Here is a 22,424-nt window from a genome sequence, read left to right on the forward strand (position 1 = left end):
TTGCGCGAAAAGTACGCGTCCTGGAGCGCTGCCCGGTCCGCTGTTACAGATATATATCTTTTTTTAAACGTTAATTTCTCAAAATCCACTGTAGCACATATATTGAGACCTACAAAAGGCACATCGGGCTACCAGTCCCTACAATTTTGCCAAGTTTCGTGCAAATCCATTCAGCCATTCGGGCTAAAAGTGAGGCCAACCGCCCTATGGAAAACTCAATGTTAAAAACACGTTTTGGGACCCCCTTTTTTCTCAGCCCCCCCTTGATGAACCCCCCCCCAAATTTTCAAGGGCTGCTCAGAAACAAAATGTGCCATTTTCCAGAAAATTTCAGCCAATTCCGTCCACAAACGCCAAAGTTATTAGACATAGAATTTTCAAAAAACCCATAGAGAAAAAATCCTAACTATATATGCCTACTGGCGACCGCCAGTAGGTAATATATATACATACACCAATAACATAAATTCTATTCAAAAACACATTATATTATAAATGAGAACAATACATTATTTAAAAAATGTTAAACTTAAATTTCCCACTCTAGTGAGTCCAACAGTAGGGAAAGTGTTGGATAGCGGAGGGGTAAAAATTACTATTCCTGCAAAGTGGAGAAAGTGTTGACTAGCGGAGGGTTAAAATTTACTATTCCCACTCCAGTGAGTGAAATAGTAGGGAAAGTGTTGGATAGCGGAGAGGTAAAAATTTCCATTTCCACTCCAAAGAGTGCAACAGTAGGGAAAGTGTTGTATAGCGGAGGGGTAAAAATGACTATTCCCATTCCAGTGAGTGCAACAATAGTGAAATTGTGGGATAGCGGAAGGATAAAATTTACTATTCCCACTCCAGTCTCTGCATCAATAGGGAAAGTGTTGGAAAGCGGAGGGACAAAATGTACTATTCTCACTACAGTTAGTGCACCAATAGGGAAAGTGTTGGATTGCAGAGCGGTAACATTTCCTATTCTCACTCCAATCACTTAAAAATGTGAAACAAAGCTTCAAAAACAAAATTAAAATATTTTTTCATAAAGTATATAAACAATATATAAATATGTTAAAAATTAAAATAATAATATAAAAAAAATAAAAACATAATATCACAAATACCTATCACAAATACCTACAAATATTATATTAACTAAATAAAAAATAAATAAAAAAAATATTTTTATATAGAGAACATATATATATATTTTTGTTTTTTCCTTGTCCTCATATCACCGTAGCATCTGCAATTCTTTGACCGCTCTTTCTGTGCACCTCACGATCCACTGCATTCACTCTTGGCTCTACCGCTCTCAATTCCAGGCGATGCCTTCACCCCAGATGGTGCCTCGGTGTAATCATACGTACTCCTTTTTAAATACTTAGATAAAATATTATCCTAAATTCCTCTACATCTGGAGAAGTCTGCTCATACCTCGAGTATATTCCCAGTTTTACAGTTCACAACCGAACGCTATACTCAGGTAACAACTTTAATCCAGTCTACTCTGAGGAAAGGGGTCAATCCACAGCTTACAGATTTCTCTCCGTGCTATCAGTGTCAAGTACAACAGAAGACCTGACTGCTGCCTGCTCAATGCTCTGCGTGAGATACTATTTATGCCTACTAATACAAAGGCTGAGTTGACAGTTATAGTTACCCCAAAAATATCTGTAAAAATAGACTCTATACTATTCCAGAAAGATTTTTTTCCGGGCATAATAAGAAAATGTGTTCGTTGTTAGCTTTGAAAAAAAACACATCTTCTGCACCTTGGAATGGGTGATGAGGTAAGCTTAGCAATCTTTGCAGGTGTCCAATATAGCCTATGGATTGTAAAAAGGTGGTTGCGCTTTAGATTTGCAGGCTCAACAGTTTCAAAGAGTCATGCCAAATTGATTGCAGATGCTCCCCTTGGAAAGAATCTCCCCACACCATACAAGGTAACTTTGAGTTCATATCATATGCTTCTAGGAATGTCCAGTACCCTTTGGCGATCTCCTTTTTTTCGGTGATATATCCTGAAGGGAGGACTCAAAATCCCAGTCCCCCCTAGTCTCTGATTTTGAGGCCGCCAGCCAGGAAGAAAGTTGTACATATTCAAATCTAGATAGTTTATCCCCAACTTTCACTCTCCGGACTTCCCAAGGTAGTATCTCTTGCTCTGATATCAACTCTTTCCAGGTAGCCAACCCTGCCCGTCTTAATGGGAGACTCAGCACATCTCTAATACATTCTGGGGTTCCTGGGGAGTCCCAAATTGGTGCACAAACTGAATAGTATCCTATACCATCTTTCTCCTCACCTTACACCGAAGATAGTGTGCAGACTTTAGAACATTCAGTCATATCTTCTTAAAACATTTTGGGGCACCGAATTCATACAAAAACCCACCAGCCCCCTCCTCCCTTATTATTTCCCCTTACAGCATTCCCCAGGTAGAATTATTAGGTTTCCCTAACAGCCTCCAGAGATTCTTGAACGGAAATGCCATACAATACATATTTAGGTCTGGATGGGCCAGTCGTCCTTTTTCTAACCTATGTCTCAAATTTTTCCATGGCAATGTGGCCCACCTACAAACCCTGATGAAACTAGCTATTTTCCCCAGGATTTTATCAAAGGTTGATCTTGAGAATGTGAGAGGGACACAGTTAAAAGGTAGGTGAATTTTGGGAGAATCAACATCTTTACTAAATTCACACGCCCATAGATTGTCACAGGCATATTCCTCCACCTAGATAGGAGTATATTCACCTCCTTATCCAGCCTTTTTAAGTTCTGCAATGGAATTCTGTCCACAGTATCAGCGATCATTATCCCTAAATATTTTATCTCAGAACTGACCCTCTCTGTCCACCCTTCTACATTCCGACACATTATCTCTGTTTTAGAGTGGTTTGCTGAGTACCCTGAGAAGGCTCAAAACTCTGCCACTATCTGCTCTAATCTCTGAAGTGTTATGACCCGGTCTGAAATACAAATCCTCAGAATACAATGCAGTGAAAGAGGATTATCTGACTGTCTTCTCTCAGTTGCTGCACCAGGAACTCAATATAAATATCAAACGGTAAAGGTGATGGGGGACAATACTGTCTCGTTCCCTTTGTACACTAAAACCCCTAGTTAGAGACCCAATCAGGAGAATCTTGGCTGATGAGTTCTTAAACAACTTCTGATGGGTACCCCAAAGCTCTGTCCAAATCCCATTGCACCTAGAATGTCCCAGAGGTAGGACCAACTCACCGACCGAACGCCTTAGCCACGTCGATCACAACCAGAGTGAGAGGGGTTGAGTGGGTCGTGGCATGATCTATTGTGCCTATCAATTGTTGGGTGAGTACTTGTATTTGCTGCTTCGGGATAAACCCTTTCTGATCTATATGGATATGTTGGGGGGATAACTTGGCAAATCTCCCTGCTAAGATACTCATGAAGAATTTATAGTCTGCATTCAAGAGGGAGATAGCCTATCGGAGTCTGCCTTCCTTGGGTCTTTCAAAGCAAACACAAGGCGATGAAAAATAGAGCGCTGCAACTTTTCAGACACTCACCCCCAGTCATATATCTGGATTGAACCCTTCATCGTTCTTTAGCTCACTTCGCCACCCCAGTTCTGACACAGCTATATGCAAATCAGTTTTGAACCGGTGCCTCATGGAACAGTTCTGCCCGAATTACCAAGTCATGTCTTCCATGGACTGGAAACAAGCATCTTGGGACCGGTTTCGGGCTAACAGCCCTCATCAGCCAGGCTAGCTTGAATCCAGTGGCATCCAGGGACCCACGTCTGGTCTTACCCTGCCAACTTAGGGTGAACAAAGCAAACAGAAGGACATAATGGAGAGAGTGTTGACACTTTTCAGACACTCACCCCAAGTCACAGATCTGGGTTGAATCCATCATCGTTCTTTAGCTCACATTACCACCCCAGTTCAGACACAGCTATAAGCAAATCAATCTTGACCCTGTACCTCATGGGAACAGTCCAGCCCGAATTGCCAAGTCATATTTTCCCTGGACTGGAAACAAGCATACTGGGACCGGTTTTGGGGTAACAACCCTCATCAACCAGGCTAGCTTGAATCCATTGACAAATTGAGCGAGGTACCCACATCTGGACATGCCCTGCCAACTTTGGGCGAACAAAGCAAACAAAAAGAGATGATGGACGGAGCGCTGAAACTTTTCAGACAATCACCCCCAGTCACAGATCTGGGTTTAATCCATTATCAATCTTTAGCTCATTTTGCAAACCAGTTCAAACACAGCTATATGCAAATCAGTCTTGACCCTGTGTCTCATGGGAACAATCCAGCCCGAATTGCCAAGGCATGTCTTTCCTGGACCAGAAACAAGCATCCTGGGACCTGTTTCGTGCTAACAACCCTCATCAACCAGGCTAGCTTGAATCCAGTGGCAAAGTGAGCAAGAGACCCACGTCGGGGCATACCCTGCCAACTTAGGGTGAACAAAGCTAACACTAGGAGATGATGGACGGAGCGCTGAAACTTTGCAGACACTCACCCCTAATCACAGACCTGGGTTGAATGCCACGAGTCAAGCTAACCAGTTCTAGGATGCTTGGTTCCAGTACAGGGAGGACCTGGCTTGGCAGTTCGGTCTGCACTGTCCCCATTGGGCAAATGGTAAAAACTGATTTGCATATGGCTTGGTCCAAACTGGAATGGCATGGTGAGCAATAAAACAATGGATTTAGGCCCAGATCTCTGTACTGGGGTGAATGTATGACAATGTTTTGCATTCTGTCCATCAATTGTTCTTTTTGCATTTGTCACCCCGAGTGGGACGGGTATGCTCAGATGTGGGTCTCATGCTCTCCATGTCACTGGAGTCAAGCTATCCTGGCAGATGAGGGGTGAAACCCCGAACCTGGTCCTAGGATGCTTGGTTCCAGTACGGTGAGGACCTGAATTTGCAGTTTGAGCTTGACTGTTCCCATTGGTTGCAGAGTCAAGACTAATTTGCATATGGCTGGGTCCAAACTGGAATGACATGGTGAGCATAAAAACAATAGATTTAGGCCCAGATCTCTGTACTGGGGTGAATGTATGACAATGTTCTGCATTCTGTCCATCGATTGTTCTTTTTGCATTCCTTGAGTCTTTGTCTGGTTTCAAGAACAAAAATATTGTGGCCTCCCTCCACGTCTCCGGGAAAGCCCCTCCCTGCCGATATATTGGGAGGGGCTATCCCCCTCTCTGGAATCAGTTCATCAATAAGAAGTTTATATACTTCCACAGGCAGTACATCCGGGCATGCAGCCTTGCCATTCTTTGCATGGAGTAGACAATCTTTAATCTCTCCCCCACTAATGAGGGCGTCTATAAGATCTCTTTTCTTCATTTTAAGTTTAGACATTTGTATTTTTCCCAGGCAAACTCTAAGCTTTTCTTGGTCAAGCTGAACCTCCTCATTATATAATTCTGAAAATAGTGTCTCCATGCTTGCCTGCATTTTGCAAACCTTATCGAATAAGGTACGTAAAATGCAGGCCTGTTGGAGACACTATTGTCTGAATTATATCCCCCGTAGAGTTGATTTCCAATTTGCTAAAATAATGTATCACCAGCTCTACCCTGGCTTTCCATTCTAATAATGCCCCTGATCTCTCTCCATATTTAAAATCCCTCATGCTCCCCATTAGCCATCTCTCCCTACACTTCAGGTCCAATTTGATCTTATATTTTAAGTTTGCCTCCTCCAGTTGTTTTAACACTCCCTCTCTTCCTCCAAGTATAGCCAGGGACCTCACCTCTGAAGGACCGCATCTAATGCCCCTACTCTATCCTCCAACCTTTTAAGATCAGTTCTATCTACCTAGTTTTTGTAGTGGGTCAGATTTGGCAATATGCTTTAAAAGTGTCCCAAATTATAACCAGAGAAGCTAATTCTCTGTTGTTGAGAAAAAAGACCTCAGTGGCTTGCCTCAGGGGATCAACTACACTGGGATCCAACAGAACGGCTTTTTTTAAGGTCCACCTTACACTCGATTGGTCGCTACTACACCCAAAAGACATGCTGACTGCCACATGGTCCGAGATATGCCCTGGCAGGATACGAATTGTCTTAATACTTTCGACAAAGGGTTTATCCACAAGGATGTAATCTAATCTAGAAACTAGAAAAATGGGCGTGTTTTTTACTGTGGAATATCTATCCCTAATCAGTCCCCTTTATATGCCTCCATACATAAGCCAGAGTTAAATTATGGAGCATATTTTAGAAAATATTTATTGACAAAAACATGAATTATTACATAAATGTAATCTATTTACTTCATACTCTATAACACCACACATCTCACAGCCCACATCGAAAAAAAATATTTGCATAATTAACATAATTAATAATCAATAAAACAAATTAAGACACATAAAATGTAATTACCTTCCACACCTATAATCTCTACAAACCACACCTAAAATCAAACCCCAAAAAATTACATATCCAATTAAATTGCTTTTAGTATTTAACAACCACCTATAAAGTAAGTAAAACTAATTTACTCCCCACCATTCATCCCTATAAACCCAAATTCCACACACACAAAACAAATGATTAAACAATTACACTAATTAATTATCAATTAATTAATTAATATTAATGATCAACTAATCATTAATTAATTATACATAAATAACTTCTCACCCTTAACCACCCTTAACCACTAAAAACCCCACAACCCACGCCTAAAATTAATTACACAATTACCATAATTAATTGTCAATTCATTAATTACCAATTGATTATTAATAATTACAAATAAATTACTTCCCACCCTTTACCCCTATAAACCCCACAACCCCCAACTAAAATTTACCCCAAAAAATAAAAACACAATTAACATTATAAAATCTCACTAAAAATATGAACAAATAAATATATTCATTAATTTATTATAATTAAATTACTTCCCACCTTAGTCACCTATAAACCCACAACCTGCTACAGAACTAAAGAGCAAAATGTAATTAAAATAAAATTAATAACTACAAAAAATGTAACACATATATTAAAAAACATAAACGATACGTATACAAAAAATACATCACATACATTTAAAATATATACTAAAATACAGAATACCATTTAAAAAATTGATTATTTAAACAACAATATTTTTTAAAACAATATTAATTACTTTTATATTTTTAAAATCAATATTTCTTACCTTAAAGTTGATATTCTTGATCACAATATTCTTGCTGTCGATATTTCTGTGTCACAATATTTAAGACTCGAAATTAGTGTAAGTCGACATTTAACCTCAATATTTTGTCTGAATACCTGAAGATGGTGGACCTGAAGGCCAAATAGCTGTTAGAGTCTAGCAAAAATGGCAGGAGTCCATATACTTTGAGACTTGGTGCCTGACTGTAAGGAGGGGGTGATACAGGCAGGTTGTTTCGGTCATATGACGTAGTTCTAGAGGTACAGAGGATCTCTGAGGAGTATTGTAGAGCTGGCCTTTGGAGATATATTCATGGTGATGGAAGTGACGCCTTACTGGCCCTAGAGAAGAGAAAGAGGTTGAAGCATCCCATCATGAAGGAGACCCTTGTTAGTAAGTATAAATTTACCCAAGAGGAGTGCAGGGTGAAATACAGGGGAAGTGAGAAATTGTGTCACCAGTCCTGGGAAGATGTTGTGGAGGTACTTTTGAAATTTTTGCAAAAGTACTGTTGTTCGTTAAAATGGTTTTTCGAACAGTTTGTGTACTTTTATTTTACTTTTTCAAAAAGAACTGTGACTAAGGAGCTTCAGACTATGAAAAACATGAAGAATAAATGGGGAGCTAAGCAAATATTTAGATAGTTCTGCTGACAGTACTTTCCACATCTATGTGATTAGCAACACAAAACTTGAAGCTTTATCTTTTTTTTCACAGTGTCTTCTAAAATGTTACATTTAACTTACTGTTCTATGAAAGAAATTACAGACTCATCTATGTCTGTTCCAAATTTAGGTGAATCTTTTACCCAGAACAGCATCTGAATATGATGAGCACCTCTTGCTTGGTTCTCTTTCTCCTAAAAGGCATCGGTAATCGCTCCAAAAAGTAGATTTTTTGTTGTTGCAAATGACGGACAGTATAATTTCAAATCTGTGCTTAAAGGACCTGAAAAAATGTGACCAATGCATATAGCAAAGTTCTCCTGGTGTCTTGAATTTCATGTTTTTAATATTAGTTTGGTTGGTGAAAAAGTCATGTAAGTCATCCCATATATATTCTGCACATCTCAGAGTTAGAAACCAAGGGGCTCATTTACAAACTTTTGATGCACAGCAGTCTTCAAAAGAAAAAGGCAGGAATGTACTGTATCTAAAAGATACAGCTCATTCCTGTCCTCCTCCCCTGTGCTGAAGCTCAAACAGAAGCTGTGTGCCAATACAGACACCCTTGTGTCATGTTGCAAGGGTGCCTGTGTTGCGGGTATTAATGTTATTGTGCAGGAAGGGACACCTTCCTGCACAAAAACTATAATTGATGGCATTTTCCTATTTCAATTCATCTTGCAGAAAGAAAAATGTTTCTCCTTGTTGCACCACTCCTAAGCCTCCTCAGGGGAGGCGTAGGAATATGACGCCATACCCAGGTTTACAATTCCTCACAAATCTTGAAATTCTTTGGATTCCATGGGTGTTGCATGGGAACATCCACAGCAACACCCATGGAACGCCCCTTTCAATCAGCATTCTGCATGAAAGGTCCTTATATGTGGCTTTGCGTAGCCTTGTAAATATGTTGTGCTACTGGAGCATCGAAAAAGTGCATCTCTGGCGGCGCGAAGGTGAGGCTATGGCCTCGTAAATGAGGCCCCAAGTTTCATTCGTTTTTTTTGTACAATATGATTGTTTTTTCCCCACTGTTCATTGGTAATTCTTTCGACAGTAGATCACTTTTGGTGTATGAGTATTGAACCTGAGAACAGTAAAAAAGGGAAAAAGCACCCACAGAGGATATTTTTATGGTGAGAAGCATGTGGCATTTCACACAGTGAGTAAGTGTCTCACTTACATTTTTGAAGGTAGGTGGGATTAAAATGACTTCAACTAATGGTGGTTCTCCCAGGGGTGCTATATATGTGAAATATCCTGCTGCAACTATTTGTCCCACATCATTTAGTTCTGGCCCCTTTCTGGAATTGTTTTTAAGTGCTTCAACATGGAAGTTGTCCCAAGTAAAAAAAGGAATTGTAGTGCCCCGGAATAATTGCTTGCTGCAAGTATTGCAGTTCAGATATTGATCTGTACCCTTTTTTGTGGCATTGTGGGATACTTCAAAAACTCACTTTATTTTGTGCTTCCTGAAGTACTTGTGCACAAAATGCATTTTGAAATAGTTAAGTAAGTTATGTTTATTTTTTTTCATGGTTTGTTTTAAGTTGTTTTGTAATGTGTCAGTGGGATATATCGGACCGGCTGGATGAGTATACTCGTTCATGGAGGCAGTACCTGATACAAATAACAGTTTTTGTGTAAAGGATAAAGTTCATGAAATTGACGAGGAACAAACTATATCTATTGAGCACCTTTTTAAGAATTATCCTGTAGCAGTGAGATACTTAAGGCACAATTATGGATGTGCAGACACTTGATTGCCTCTTATGAATCCAAAGCACACTATAGCCAACAACGGAGAGATTTAACAATTTTAATAGAATTGGATTCTTCAGATTAATGAACGAATGTAGTAAAGCACTTAACAACAAAAAATGACTATCTGATACCTAAACATACCCTGATGACGTCCAGTGAAGGACGAAACGTGTAGGCTGGCAAGAATGATTTGAGATTGAACAGATGATGCTGTTAAACTGAATTTTTGAATAAAACCTGAATAATTTACCACATCAAAAACTTGGCCTGCCAACCCTTTCTCCCGGATTATATGTCAAAGTTTGGACTGATTTAATATTGTAATATAGAGGACACTCCTTTCCTATTAGTAGTACATGTTTAAAATATTAGTGGCCTGGAGCGGTGGACCACAGGGAGTTGAGCGTCAACACCAAATTTTGTTTAATTTAAGGTAAATTGTGTCTTGTGTGCACTTGTTCTATGCCCTCATTGCTAGTCTTACATTGTGTTATTGCCCCTGGATAATTACTTGCTGCAAGTATTGCAGTTCAGATCTTGATCTGGACCCTTTTTTCCCTTGATGAGATTGTGGGATGCTTCAAAATCTCACTTTGTTTTGTGCTTCCTGAAGTACTTGTGCACAGAAGTGCAATTTTAAATAGTTAAATGTTATGTGTATTTGTTAATGGTTTGTTTTAAGTTGTTTGGAATATGTTGCTAAAATGTATTGGTAAAGTTGTAAACATATATATTTGAAATTTAACTTATGGGTAACAAACAGAGCCGTACAGGTACTCATACATGAACTCACACACCTATAAAGTCATTTACACAGGTACTGACACACCCACACATACACTCAAAATCCCATATAGTCAGTCACACACCTGTTTACACATGCAAACTGCTAGGTAAATAGATGAATACACACATACCGCCATTCACATACCCACACAGTCACTCACACAAAGCGACACACCGATACAGCGATCCATACACCCAGTTATACACTGATACACCCACTCACACACCCAGACACATACACCAATACAGCAACTCACATACCTAGTCATACACTTATAAAACCACACAAATACTGATACATCCATGCACAGACCAACGCAGCCACTGACACACCCATGCTCTTAATGATATAGCCACTGAGAGACCCAGGCTTACAATGATATAACCTCTGACACACCCAGGGGCACACTGTTAGAAATGGGATTTCAGGTTGGCTAGGGCTTTCGCCTAAGCCAGGCAGAAACCACCACTCTAGTCAGGGCCAGGGAGTTACAAGCTGAAGATAACCCCTGCTCACCCCCTTGGCAGCTTGGCACGAGCAGTCAGGCTTATCCCAGAGGCAATGTGTAAAGCGTTTGTACAACACACACACACAGCAGCAACACACTAGGCGCACCACAAAAGAAACTCCACACAAGGTTATATAAAAACTAGCCTTTGTATTATCCAAAACACATTAGAATCATAATCACACAATATACACTGTGCCAAATGGCCACAGTCAGAACCATCAGAAAGCACAAGTAGCAAGTGTAAAACACAACCAGTAACTACTAGCAAAATACTGTACTCAGCATTAGCAACATAAACACATTTTGTCTGAAACACATTAGGCATAAAACAGATTATGCATAAATCAAATTTAGGAGTGCACCGTAGTAGCACTCCCAAGGTGCATACATCACCCTCAACATAAACCTATCATGCATTCCTTTTGGGCCTTGCGTCCTACCGGGACCCCAGACCAACCTGCCTTCCTTGGGGCTCAAATGCCGTTTGTCCAAAATGTCAGGGCGTAACTGGGGCCCTCACCTGGCCCCTTGGCTGCCAATGCAGAAAAAAACACTGTGCGCAATGCTCTGATTGCGTTGGGTGCAACTCACCCCTCCTCATCCTGAACCCACTGGCACCAATCGTGCTTGGGGAGCAGCACCAAATGCTCCTGTTATAGCCCCACTCACTGGGGCTCTTGGTAGACACCTTCGGTCTCCTTTGGCAAGGAGGCAGGCACTGACAATGTGCCTCGGCGGGCCCTGCTCACGGGACCTCTTCAGCCTTCCTGCAGTCACCGGCAAATGTGCAGGGCTCTCCTTCTCCTCACGGGAGTCCCGCGCAGGCACGCGCTGACTTCCAGTCTTCGCGCTGACTTCTCTGGGCCAGCTTACTACCAGCTTGCCTGGCTTCCTCTTTAGCCGCGAGTCTCTCTCCGGCTCGAAAGTGCAGGGTGGGCTCCCACCTGTAAATAAACCCAAATGTAGGGTGGGCTCCTGCTCCCATAAGCAGTGGCAGTGCGGAGTTGGCTCCCGCTCTGCTGCCGAAGTACCCAAATTTCGGGGTAGGCTCCTGCTTCCCTCCAGCAATTCAGGGGGATCCACACATTGGGATTCCCTCCGAATAGGATGCAGCTCAGCGTTGCAAAGCCCCAGCACTCTCCCCATCCTGGGAGAGATATATACCGCTCACAAGGTGCTTAGGCAAAGTTTCGGGGGCATAAGGCTGGTCCCAGGCACTTATCAGGGAATCCCCAATGCATTCCAATGGGAGGGCAGCCTCACAGCAGTGAGAAAACAAAATGGCTGTTCGTCACTACCAGGACATGTCACACACTTAAGGTACATTTCCTACCTTTTACCTACAATGCACCCTGCCCATAGGGCTAGTTAGGGCCTACCTTAGGGGTGAATGACATGCAGTAAAAGGGGGGGTCACAGATGTGGCACACACTTTAGGTGTCACGTCACAGCCACAGTAACACTGCGCGCACAGGCCATGCAATGGCAGAGGCCTGAGACAGGTTTGAAAGGCTACTTTAGTGGGTGACACAATCAACCGTGCAAGCCAACCAGTAGCATTTAATTTTCCGGTCCCAGGTATATGAAATACCACATTACTGGGGACTGACAGGTAAATTAAATATGCCAAAAAGGTGTAGACCAATCTTACCATGTTTACCACAGAGAGCACACACACTTTACAATTGACAGCAGTGCTAAAGTGCCCATAATCCTTAAAACACCAACACCATGGCACAAAAATGCCAGGAGGAAGGCAAAAAGATCAGGGATGACCCTGCAAAAAGGGTCAAGTGAGTCCAACACACACCAATACAGCCACTGACATACCCAGACATACACTGATACAACTATTGAAACACCCAGTCACACTCCAACATAGCAACCGACACACTCAGGCACATACCTATACAGGCAATGACACACCCTGTAACATATTAATACAGCCACTTAGACATTCAGCCAAACACTGATACAGCCCATCAAACGCCCATACACAGACTGATACAGCCAGTAACACACCCAACCACACACTAATACAGACACTACCATCCCCAGCCAAACATTAATGCATCCAATAAGATTCCTGTGTGCAAACTGACACACACACTGAGACACCCAGGCATACACCAATGCATGGACTGACACACCCAGGCATACAGCAATGCAGACACTGACATACCCAGCTAAACATTAATGCATGCAAAACACACTTAGGCATACATAAGTGTCTAGACTGACAAAGCCAGACACACACCAAAGCAGACACTGACACATCCAGCCACATACTAATACATCTAATAACACAACCAGGCACACACTGATGCACGCACTGACACACAAAGACATACACCGATGCATAGACTGACATACCCAGGCCTACGGCAATGAAGACGCTGACACACCCAGCCAAATACTAATGTACTCAGTAACATACATAGGCATACACTGACACACCCAGGCAAACTCTGATCTATAAACTGACACACCCAGGTATACAGCAATGCAGACAGTGATACACCCAGCCAAACATTATGCATACAAAACACACTTAGGCACACACTGGCACATCCACTGACACACTCAGGCATGCACCACTGCAGACACTGACACTCCCAGGCATATACCAAAGAAGACACTGACACACCCAGCCAAATACTAATGCATCTAATAACACACACACATGCATACACTGATACACCCAGGCATACACAAAAACAGACATTGACATACCCAGGCATACAGCAATGCAGATACTGACACACCTAACCAAATTCTAATGCATCCAATAACACACCCTGGCACTCATTGACACATACACTGACACACCAAGGGACATACTAATGCATTCACTGGCAAACCCACGCATACATCAGTGCAGACACTGACACAACCAGGAAAACACCAAAGCAGACTCTGACACATCCAGCCAAATACTAATACATCCAATAACACCACCTGGCACAAACTGATGCACACACTGTCACACACAGACATATACTGATGCATAGACTGACATACCCAGGCCTACAGCAATACAGACAGTGACACACCCAGCCAAATACTAATGTATTCAATAACATATATAGGCATACACTGACAAACACACTGACACACCCTGGCATGCACCATTGCAGACACTGAAACACTCAGGCATACACCAAAGCAGACACTGATACACCAATGCATCCAATAACACACCCAACCAAATACCAATGTATTCAATAAGATACATAGGCATTCACTGACGCATTCACAGACTGGAGTGGGAGTAGTAAGTCTTACCCCTCTGAGCTCCAACATTTTCCCTACTGTTGCACAGACTGATGTGAGTATAATACATCTTACCACTCCGAAACTTGACAATTTTCCTACTGTTGCACAGACTGGAGTGGGAATTGTAAATTTAACTCCTCTGAAGTCCAACTCTCTCTCTACTGTTGCACAGACTGGAGTGGGAAATATACATCTTACCCCTCCCTAGTCTAACACTTTCCTAGTGTTGCACAGACAGGAGTGGGGACATTAAATCTCACCCCTCTGATGTGCATCGCTTTCCCACCTGTTGCACAGACTGGAGTGAGAATAGTATCTCACCGAAGTCAAATACTTTCCGAACTGTTCCATCGACTGGAGTGAGAATTGTAATTTGAACTCTTCCAAAGTCCAATGCTTTCTCTGCTGTTCCACTGACTAGAGAGGTCATAGTACTTACTATTGCTCCGAAGTCCAACACTTTCCCTACTGTTGCACAATCTGGAGTGGAAATAGTGCATCTTACCCCTCCAAAGTCTAACGCTATTCCTACTGTTGTACAAACTGGAGTAGGAACAGTAAATCTAACACCTCCGAAGTCCATTGCTTCCCTACTGTTGCACAGACTAGAATGGGAGCGGTAAATCTTATCCCTCCGAAGTCCAACACTTTCCTTACTGATGCACAGACTGGAGTAGGAATAGTAAATCTTACCCCTCCATAGTTTAACACTTTCCCTAGTGTGGCAGAGCCGGGAGTGGGAACACTAAATCTTACCCCTCCAAAGTCTAATACTTTCCCTACTGTTGCACAGACTAGAGTGGGAATAGTATATTGTATCCCACTAAAGTCCATCACTTTCCCTTCTGTTGCACATACTGAAGTGGGAATAGTAAATCTTACCCCTCCGAAGTTCAGCACTTTCCATACTGTTGCACAGACTGGAGTGGGAATAGTAAATTTAACTCCTCTGAAGGCAACCTCTCTCTCTACTGTTGCACAGACTGGAGTGGGAACAGTAAATCTTCCCCTCCGAAGTCCAACACTTTCCCTACTGCTGCACAGACTAGAGTGGTAATAGTATATCTTATATCGCCGAAGTCCATTGCTTTCCCTACTATTACAGACACTACTGGAGAGGAAATAGTAAATCTTGCCCCTCCAAAGTCCCACATTTTCCCTATTATTGCACAGACTGGAGAGAGAATAGTACATCGTACTCCTCTGAAGGCTAATGCTTTCCCTACTGTTGCACAGACAGGAGTGGGAATATTAAATTTAACTCTTCCGAGATCCAAAACTTTCCCTACTGTTGCACAGACTGGAGTGGGAATAGTAAATCTTACCATACCGAAGTCCAACACTTTCCCTACTGTTTCACAGACTAGAGTGGGAATAGTACATCTTACCTCACTAAAGTCCATTGCTTTCCCTACTATTACACACACTGGAGAGGGGATAGTAAATGTTGCCCTTCCAAAGACTCATATTTTCCCTACTGTTGCACAGACTGGAGGGAGAATAGTACATCTTACCCCTCCAAAGTCTTACGCTTTCCCTACTGTTGCACAGACTGAAGGGGGAATAGTAAATTTAGCGCTTCCAAAGTCCAACACTTTCCCTACTGATGCACAGACTGGAGTGGTAATAGTACATCTTACCCCTCCAAAGTCTAATGCTTTCACTAGTGTTGCACAGATTGGAGTGGGAATAGTAAATCTTACCCCTCCTAAGTCCAACACTCTTTCTACTGTTGCACAGACTAGAGTGGAAAACTACATCTTATCCCACCAAAGTCCATGGCTTTCCCTGCTGTTGCACACTCTGGAGAGGGAATGAAAATATTGCCCCTCCGGAGTTAAACACTTTCCCTACTGTTGCACAGACTTGAATGACAATAGTCCATCTTGCCCTTCCGAAGTCTAATGCTTTTCCTACAGTTGCACACGGGAGAGGAAATAGTAAATCTTGCCCCCCTGAAGTCCCATATTTTCACTTCTGTTGCACAGACTGTAGTGAGAATAGTACATCTTAACCCTCTGAAGTCTAACGCTTCCCATACTGTTGCACACACTGGAGTAAAAATAGGAAATTTAACTCTTCCGAAGTCCAACACTTTCCCTACTGATGCAGAGACTGGAGTGGGAATAGTACATCTTATCCCTCCGAAGTCCATCACTTTCCCTACTGTTGCATAGACTTGAATGAGAATAGTATAACTTACCCCTCGGAAGTCTAATGCTTTCCCTACTGATGCACAGACAGGAGTTGGAATAGTATATTCTACCCCTAAGAAGTCCAATGCTTTCTCTTTTGTTGCACAGACTGGAGTGGGAACAGTAAGTTTTACCCCTCCGAAGTCTATCGCTTTCCCTACTTTTGCAGAGACTGGATTGAGAATGGTAAATCTTACCCCTCCGAAGTCCAAAACCTTTCCTACTGTTGCACAGATTAATGTGAAAATAGTACATCTTTGCCCTCCAAAGTCTAATGCTTTCCCTACTGTTGAACAGACAGGAGTGGGAATAATAAATTGAACTCTCCCAAAATCCAACACTTTTCCTACTGATGCACAGACTGGTGTGGGAATAGCATATCTAACCCCTCCGAACACTTTCCCTAGTGTTGTACAGACTGGAGTTTGAATATTAAATCTTACCCCTCCGAAGTCCAACACTCTTTCTACTGTTGCACAGACTAGAGTGGGAAAAGTCCAACGCTTTCCATACTGTTGCACAACCTGGAGGGGTAACAATAAGTCTTACCCCTCCGAAGTCCATTGCTTTCTTTACTGTTGCAGAGTCTGGCATGGGAATGATAAATATTTCCTCAACGATGTCCAACACGTTCCCTACTGTTGCACAGACTAGAGTGGAAATAGTATATCTTATCTCGCCGAAGTCCATTGCTTTCCCTACTATTACAGACACTACTGGAGAGGAAATAGTAAATCTTGCCCCTCCAAAGTCCCACATTTTCGCTATTATTGCAGAGACTGGAGAGAGAATAGTACATCTTACTCCTCTGAAGTCTAATGCTTTCCCTACTGTTGCACAGACTGGAGTGGGAATAGTAAATGTAACTCTTCCGAGATCCAAAACTTTCCCTACTGTTGCACAGACTGGAGTGGGAATAGTAAATCTTACCACACCGAAGTCCAACACGTTCCCTACTGTTTCACAGACTAGAGTGGGAATAGTACATCTTATCTCGCTAAAATCCATTGATTTCCCTACTATTACACACACTGGAGAGGGGATAGTAAATGTTGCCCATCCAAAGACTCACATTTTCCCTACTGTTGCACAGACTGGAGGGAGAATAGTACATCGTACCCCTCCAAAGTCTTACGCTTTCCCTACTGTTGCACAGACTGAAGTGAGAATAGTAAATTTAACGCTTCCAAAGTCCAACACTTTCCCTACTGATGCACAGACTGGAGTGAGAATGGTACATCTTACCCCTCCAAAGTCTAATGCTTTCCCTAGTGTTGCACAGATTGGAGTGGGAATAGTAAATCTTACCCCTCGTAAGTCCAACACTCTTTCTACTGTTGCACAGACTAGAGTGGGAAAACTACATCTTATCCCACCAAAGACCATGACTTTCCCTGCTGTTGCACACACTGGAGAGGGAATAGTAAATATTACCCCTCCGGAGTTAAACACTTTCCCTACTGTTGCACATACTTGAATGACAATAGTCCATCTTGCCCGTCCAAAGTCTAATGCTTTTCCTACTGTTGCACACGGGAGAGGAAATAGTAAATCTTGCCCCTCTGAAGTCCCATATTTTCACTACTGTTGCACAGACTGGAGTGAGAATAGGAAATGTAACTCTTCCGAAGTCCATCACTTTCCCTACTGATGCAGAGACTGGAGTGGGAATAGTACATCTTACCCCTCCGAAGTCCATCACTTTCCCTACTGTTGCATAGACTTGAATGAGAATAGTATAACTTACCCCTCGGAAGTCTAATGCTTTCCCTACTGATGCACAGACTGGAGTTGGAATAGTATATTCTACCGCTAAGACGTCCAATGCATTCTCTCTTATTGCACAGACTGTAGTGGGAACAGTAAGTTTTACCCCTCCGAAGTCTATCGCTTTCCCTAGTGTTGCAGAGACTGGATTGAGAATGGTAAATCTTACCCCTCCGTAGTCCAACACCTTTCCTACTGTTGCACAGACTAAAGTGGGATCACTACACCGTATCCCTCCGAAGTCCATCGCTTCGCCTACTGTGGCATGAACTGGAGTGAGAATAGTAAATCTTACCTCTCCGAAGTCCAACACTTTCCCTACTGTTGCAAAGATTAGTGTGAAAATAGTACATCTTTGCCCTACAAAGTCTAATGCTTTCCCTACTGTTGCACAGACTGGAGTGGGAATAATAAATTGCACTCTTTCAAAATCCAACACTTTCCCTACTGATGCACAGACTGGTGTGGGAATAGCATATCTAACCCCTCCGAACACTTTCACTAGTGTTGTACAGATTAAAGTTTGGATAGTAAATCTTACCCCCCTGAAGTCCAACACTCTTTCTACTGTTGCACAGACTAGAGTGGGAAAACTACATCTTATCCCTCCAAAGTCCATGGCTTTCCCTACTGTTGCACACTCTGGAGAGGCAATATTAAATATCACCCCTCCGAAGTCAAACACTTTCCCTACTGTTGCACAGACTTCAATGAGAATAATCCATCTTGTCCCTCCGAAGTCTAACGCTTTCCTACTGTTGCACACACCGCAGAGTAAATAGTAAGGTTTGCCCCTCCGAAGTCCCATATTTTCCCTACTGTTGCACAGACTGGAGTGAGAATAATACACCTTAACCCTCCGAAGTCTAGCGCTTTCCATACTGTTGCACAGACTGGAGTGAAAATAGTAAATTTACCTCTTCCGAAGTCCAACACTTTCCCTACTGATGCACAGACTGGAGTGGGAACAGTTATTCTTACCCCTCCGAAGACCAACACTTTCCCTACTGTTGCACAGACTTGAATGAGAATAGTACATCTTACCCCTCTGAAGTCTAATTCTTTCCCTACTGTTGCACAGACTGGCGTGGTAATAGTAAATTTAACTCTTGCGAAACCCAATGCTTTCTCTACTGTTGCTCAGACTAGAGTGGGAATAGTACATCTTATCTCTCTAAAGTCCAACACCTTCACTACTGTTGTGCAGACTTGAGTGGAAATAGTAAATCTTACTCTTCTGAAGTCCAGCACTTTCCCTACTGCTGCACAGACTGGAGTGAGAATAGTACATCTTACCCCTTCAAAGTCTAATGCTGTTCCTACTATTGCACAAACTGGTGTGGGAATAGTAAATTGAACTCCTCTGAAGTCCAATGCTTTCTCTACTGTTGCACAGATTAATATGAGAATAGTATATCTCAGCCCTCCAAAGTCTAATGCTTTCCCTACTGGCGCAGACTGGATTGGGAATGGTAAAACTTACCCCTCTGAAGTTCAACACCTTTCGTACAGTTGAACAGAATAAAATGGGAATACTACATCTTTTCCCTCCGAAGTCCATCGCTTTCCCTACTGTAGCACAAACTGGAGTTAGAATAGTAAATCTTACCCCTCCGAAGTCCAATACTTTCCCTACTGTTGCAAAGATTAGTTTGAGAATTGTACATCTTAGCCCCCCCAAGTATAATGCTTTCCCTACTGGGGCACTGACTGGAGTGGAAATAGTAAATTTAACTCTTCTGAAGTCCAATGCTTTCTCTACAGTTGCACAGACTAAAGTGGGACTACTACATTGTATCCCCCTGAAGTCCAACACATTCTCTGCTGATGCACAGACTGGAAGGGGAATAGTACATCTTACCCATCTGATGTCTAACGCTTTCCCTAGTGTTACACAGACTGGAGTGGGAATAGTAAATCTTACTCCACCAAAGCCTAACACTTTCCCTGCTGTTACCCAGACTGGAGTGAGAATAGCACATTTCACCCCTCCAAAGTCTAACGCTTTCCATACTGTTGCACAGACTGGAGTGGGAATAGTATATTTAACTTTTCCAAAGTCCAACGCTTTCGCTTCTTTCGCACAGACTCGACTGGTGTTGCGAAGTCATCCTGTGCCCTGAGCACCCCCAACTTTTTACTGAATGGTACTGGTGGTATCTGACTCTGACTTGCCCTGGGCTCTGCCTAACCAGGCCCAGGGCCAGTGCTCTGCTAAAGACACTCCCTAGAACATAATAGGGCGGGGGGGGTTTGAAACTACCTTTAAGTCCCTAGTATATAATAGAACAGGGCAGTTTAGAGGCTAACAGACATTTCTGCACTTGTATGTGTGCAGAGCTGGACCCTGGGGTCAGTTTAAAAGCAGCTCTGTGTTTCAGGAGTGCTTTTAAATGGCAAATTGTACCCAAACTTGACTTTGGTGACTGGGGCACTTACAAATAAAGAGACTACAATGTTTGGGCATATTAAGCAACCCCAGGGCCTCCTAGGTGTCCCAGGGGTGAGGGGCCAGGTATTTATAAGGAGGACCATTATGAGATGAGTTTTAGATGCCCTAGGTTAAGTGAAATTGCACATTTCACTCCCCACATTGTGGTAAAGTGCTTCACAAAATTGACTTTTGTGCTAGGAGCACTGTGGAGGGAGGATCTCCCCTAGGTGTTGCGGGGGGAGGGAGGGGTCCTGCAGATAAAGGCAGGATTCTTCTAAAATATGTTTTTAATAGCCTTGGTGTTGGAAAAATGGCCCGATTTTTTTTTCTTTTCCAATTGCACTTCCCTAGCCATTTAGGTTAGCATGGCAAGTAATTATTAACTAATAATTGCTACTAGGAGAATCATACAAATGGCATTTAAGGACTTCCTAAAATGGTATTCATAAATCCACCAACCTGTTATTGTTTAATTTCTCCTAAAATGTACAGACCAGAAGGTATAAGACGTTCTTGTCTGTAAGCCAAAACTCAGCCTTACGTTGGCCTGTCATGATTGGTCAGAGTTAAGTGGATTAGCCAGGCTCCGTTTGATGAGATAATAAAGAACCCCTAGGGGTTAGCCAGCTCTTCTGGGAGGGCAGGGCTATGCTCCACAGGAATACCAGAGCAGGGGGAGGGGTTGTAAACAATATCCTTCAATGGAAGGAGGAGACAGGCAGAAGACACCAGTTTCATTTTCAACTCTCCTCTTACAACCTAGCCAGCTGCTAGGTTTAAGGAAGGGATGAGCAGATGTGAGGGGGAGAAACTGTGGACATTATCCATCTTTGAGGTGTTTAACCAGCTCTTCTCTCCCTGCTGAAAATTCTAACATATTGCATTTTGGTGAAACAGTGCTTTCTGGGAGATCATTGTGCCACACTTTGGAGGTGGTCATGCTCTGGGGTGTTGCCCTGCACCTCATTGGACAGGAGCGCCCTTCTGCTTGACCCCGGAGGACTAAGCATGGGCGGATTTTGCGGATCCACGATTCGCGGATTTAGCGGATCCACGGATCGTGGATCCGCAAAATCCGCCTATTTAGCGGATTCAGCGGATTTGCGGATTGGGGGCGGGGCTCCCTCGAGTGTGTGGGCGGGGCCAAACGGACGGGGCTTCCACGCGAGCGCACATGCCTCTTGTGTGTCCGGGGATATTTGGGAAGAAGGCACATCTGCCCAGCCTCCCAACGCTCACGATTTTTTTTGGGCTGGTGAATGAGTCACTACATTTGCGCTTCAACTAGTTCCAGCGACCAAGTGTGTGTTACTATGCAATCGCGCCGAAGTGCGCAGGGGTCCCTTTAGTGAAATGTCCATCATAGTGGGTAAATGGCGGGAAGACGGTGCACACCTCGAGTGTGTGGGCGGGGCCAAACGGACGGGGCGTCCATGCGAGCATGCCTCTTGTGTGTATAAAAGGGCAGAGACCGATCAGCAGATTAGTTTTTGGGCTGATCAATGAGTCACTGAATTAAAGCTTCAACTAGGGCACATGCTTTATTGATATCTGCAAGTGTTTCCTGTTGAGGTTTATTTTTTTGTGCCAGGACCGTCGTGCCCGAATGAACCCTGCCCTTCATATTTACTCAAGAAGACACCACCGGTGAAATAATTTACGATGGCGCCGGCAAGCTGCCAGCGCCATCCTGCAATAGTTACTTAATTAGCTTCAACAGGAAGCTCTAACTGTTAAAATAAAGCAGGCGCTCGAGCCCCTGCTGTATCTTATCTATTAGAGCTTCCTGTCGAAGCTAATTAAGTAACCATTTGAGGATGGCGCTGGCAGCTTGCCGGCGCC

This window comes from Lissotriton helveticus, chromosome 5_1 (assembly GCF_964261635.1).
Source record: "Lissotriton helveticus chromosome 5_1, aLisHel1.1, whole genome shotgun sequence".
NCBI lineage: Eukaryota > Metazoa > Chordata > Amphibia > Caudata > Salamandridae > Lissotriton > Lissotriton helveticus.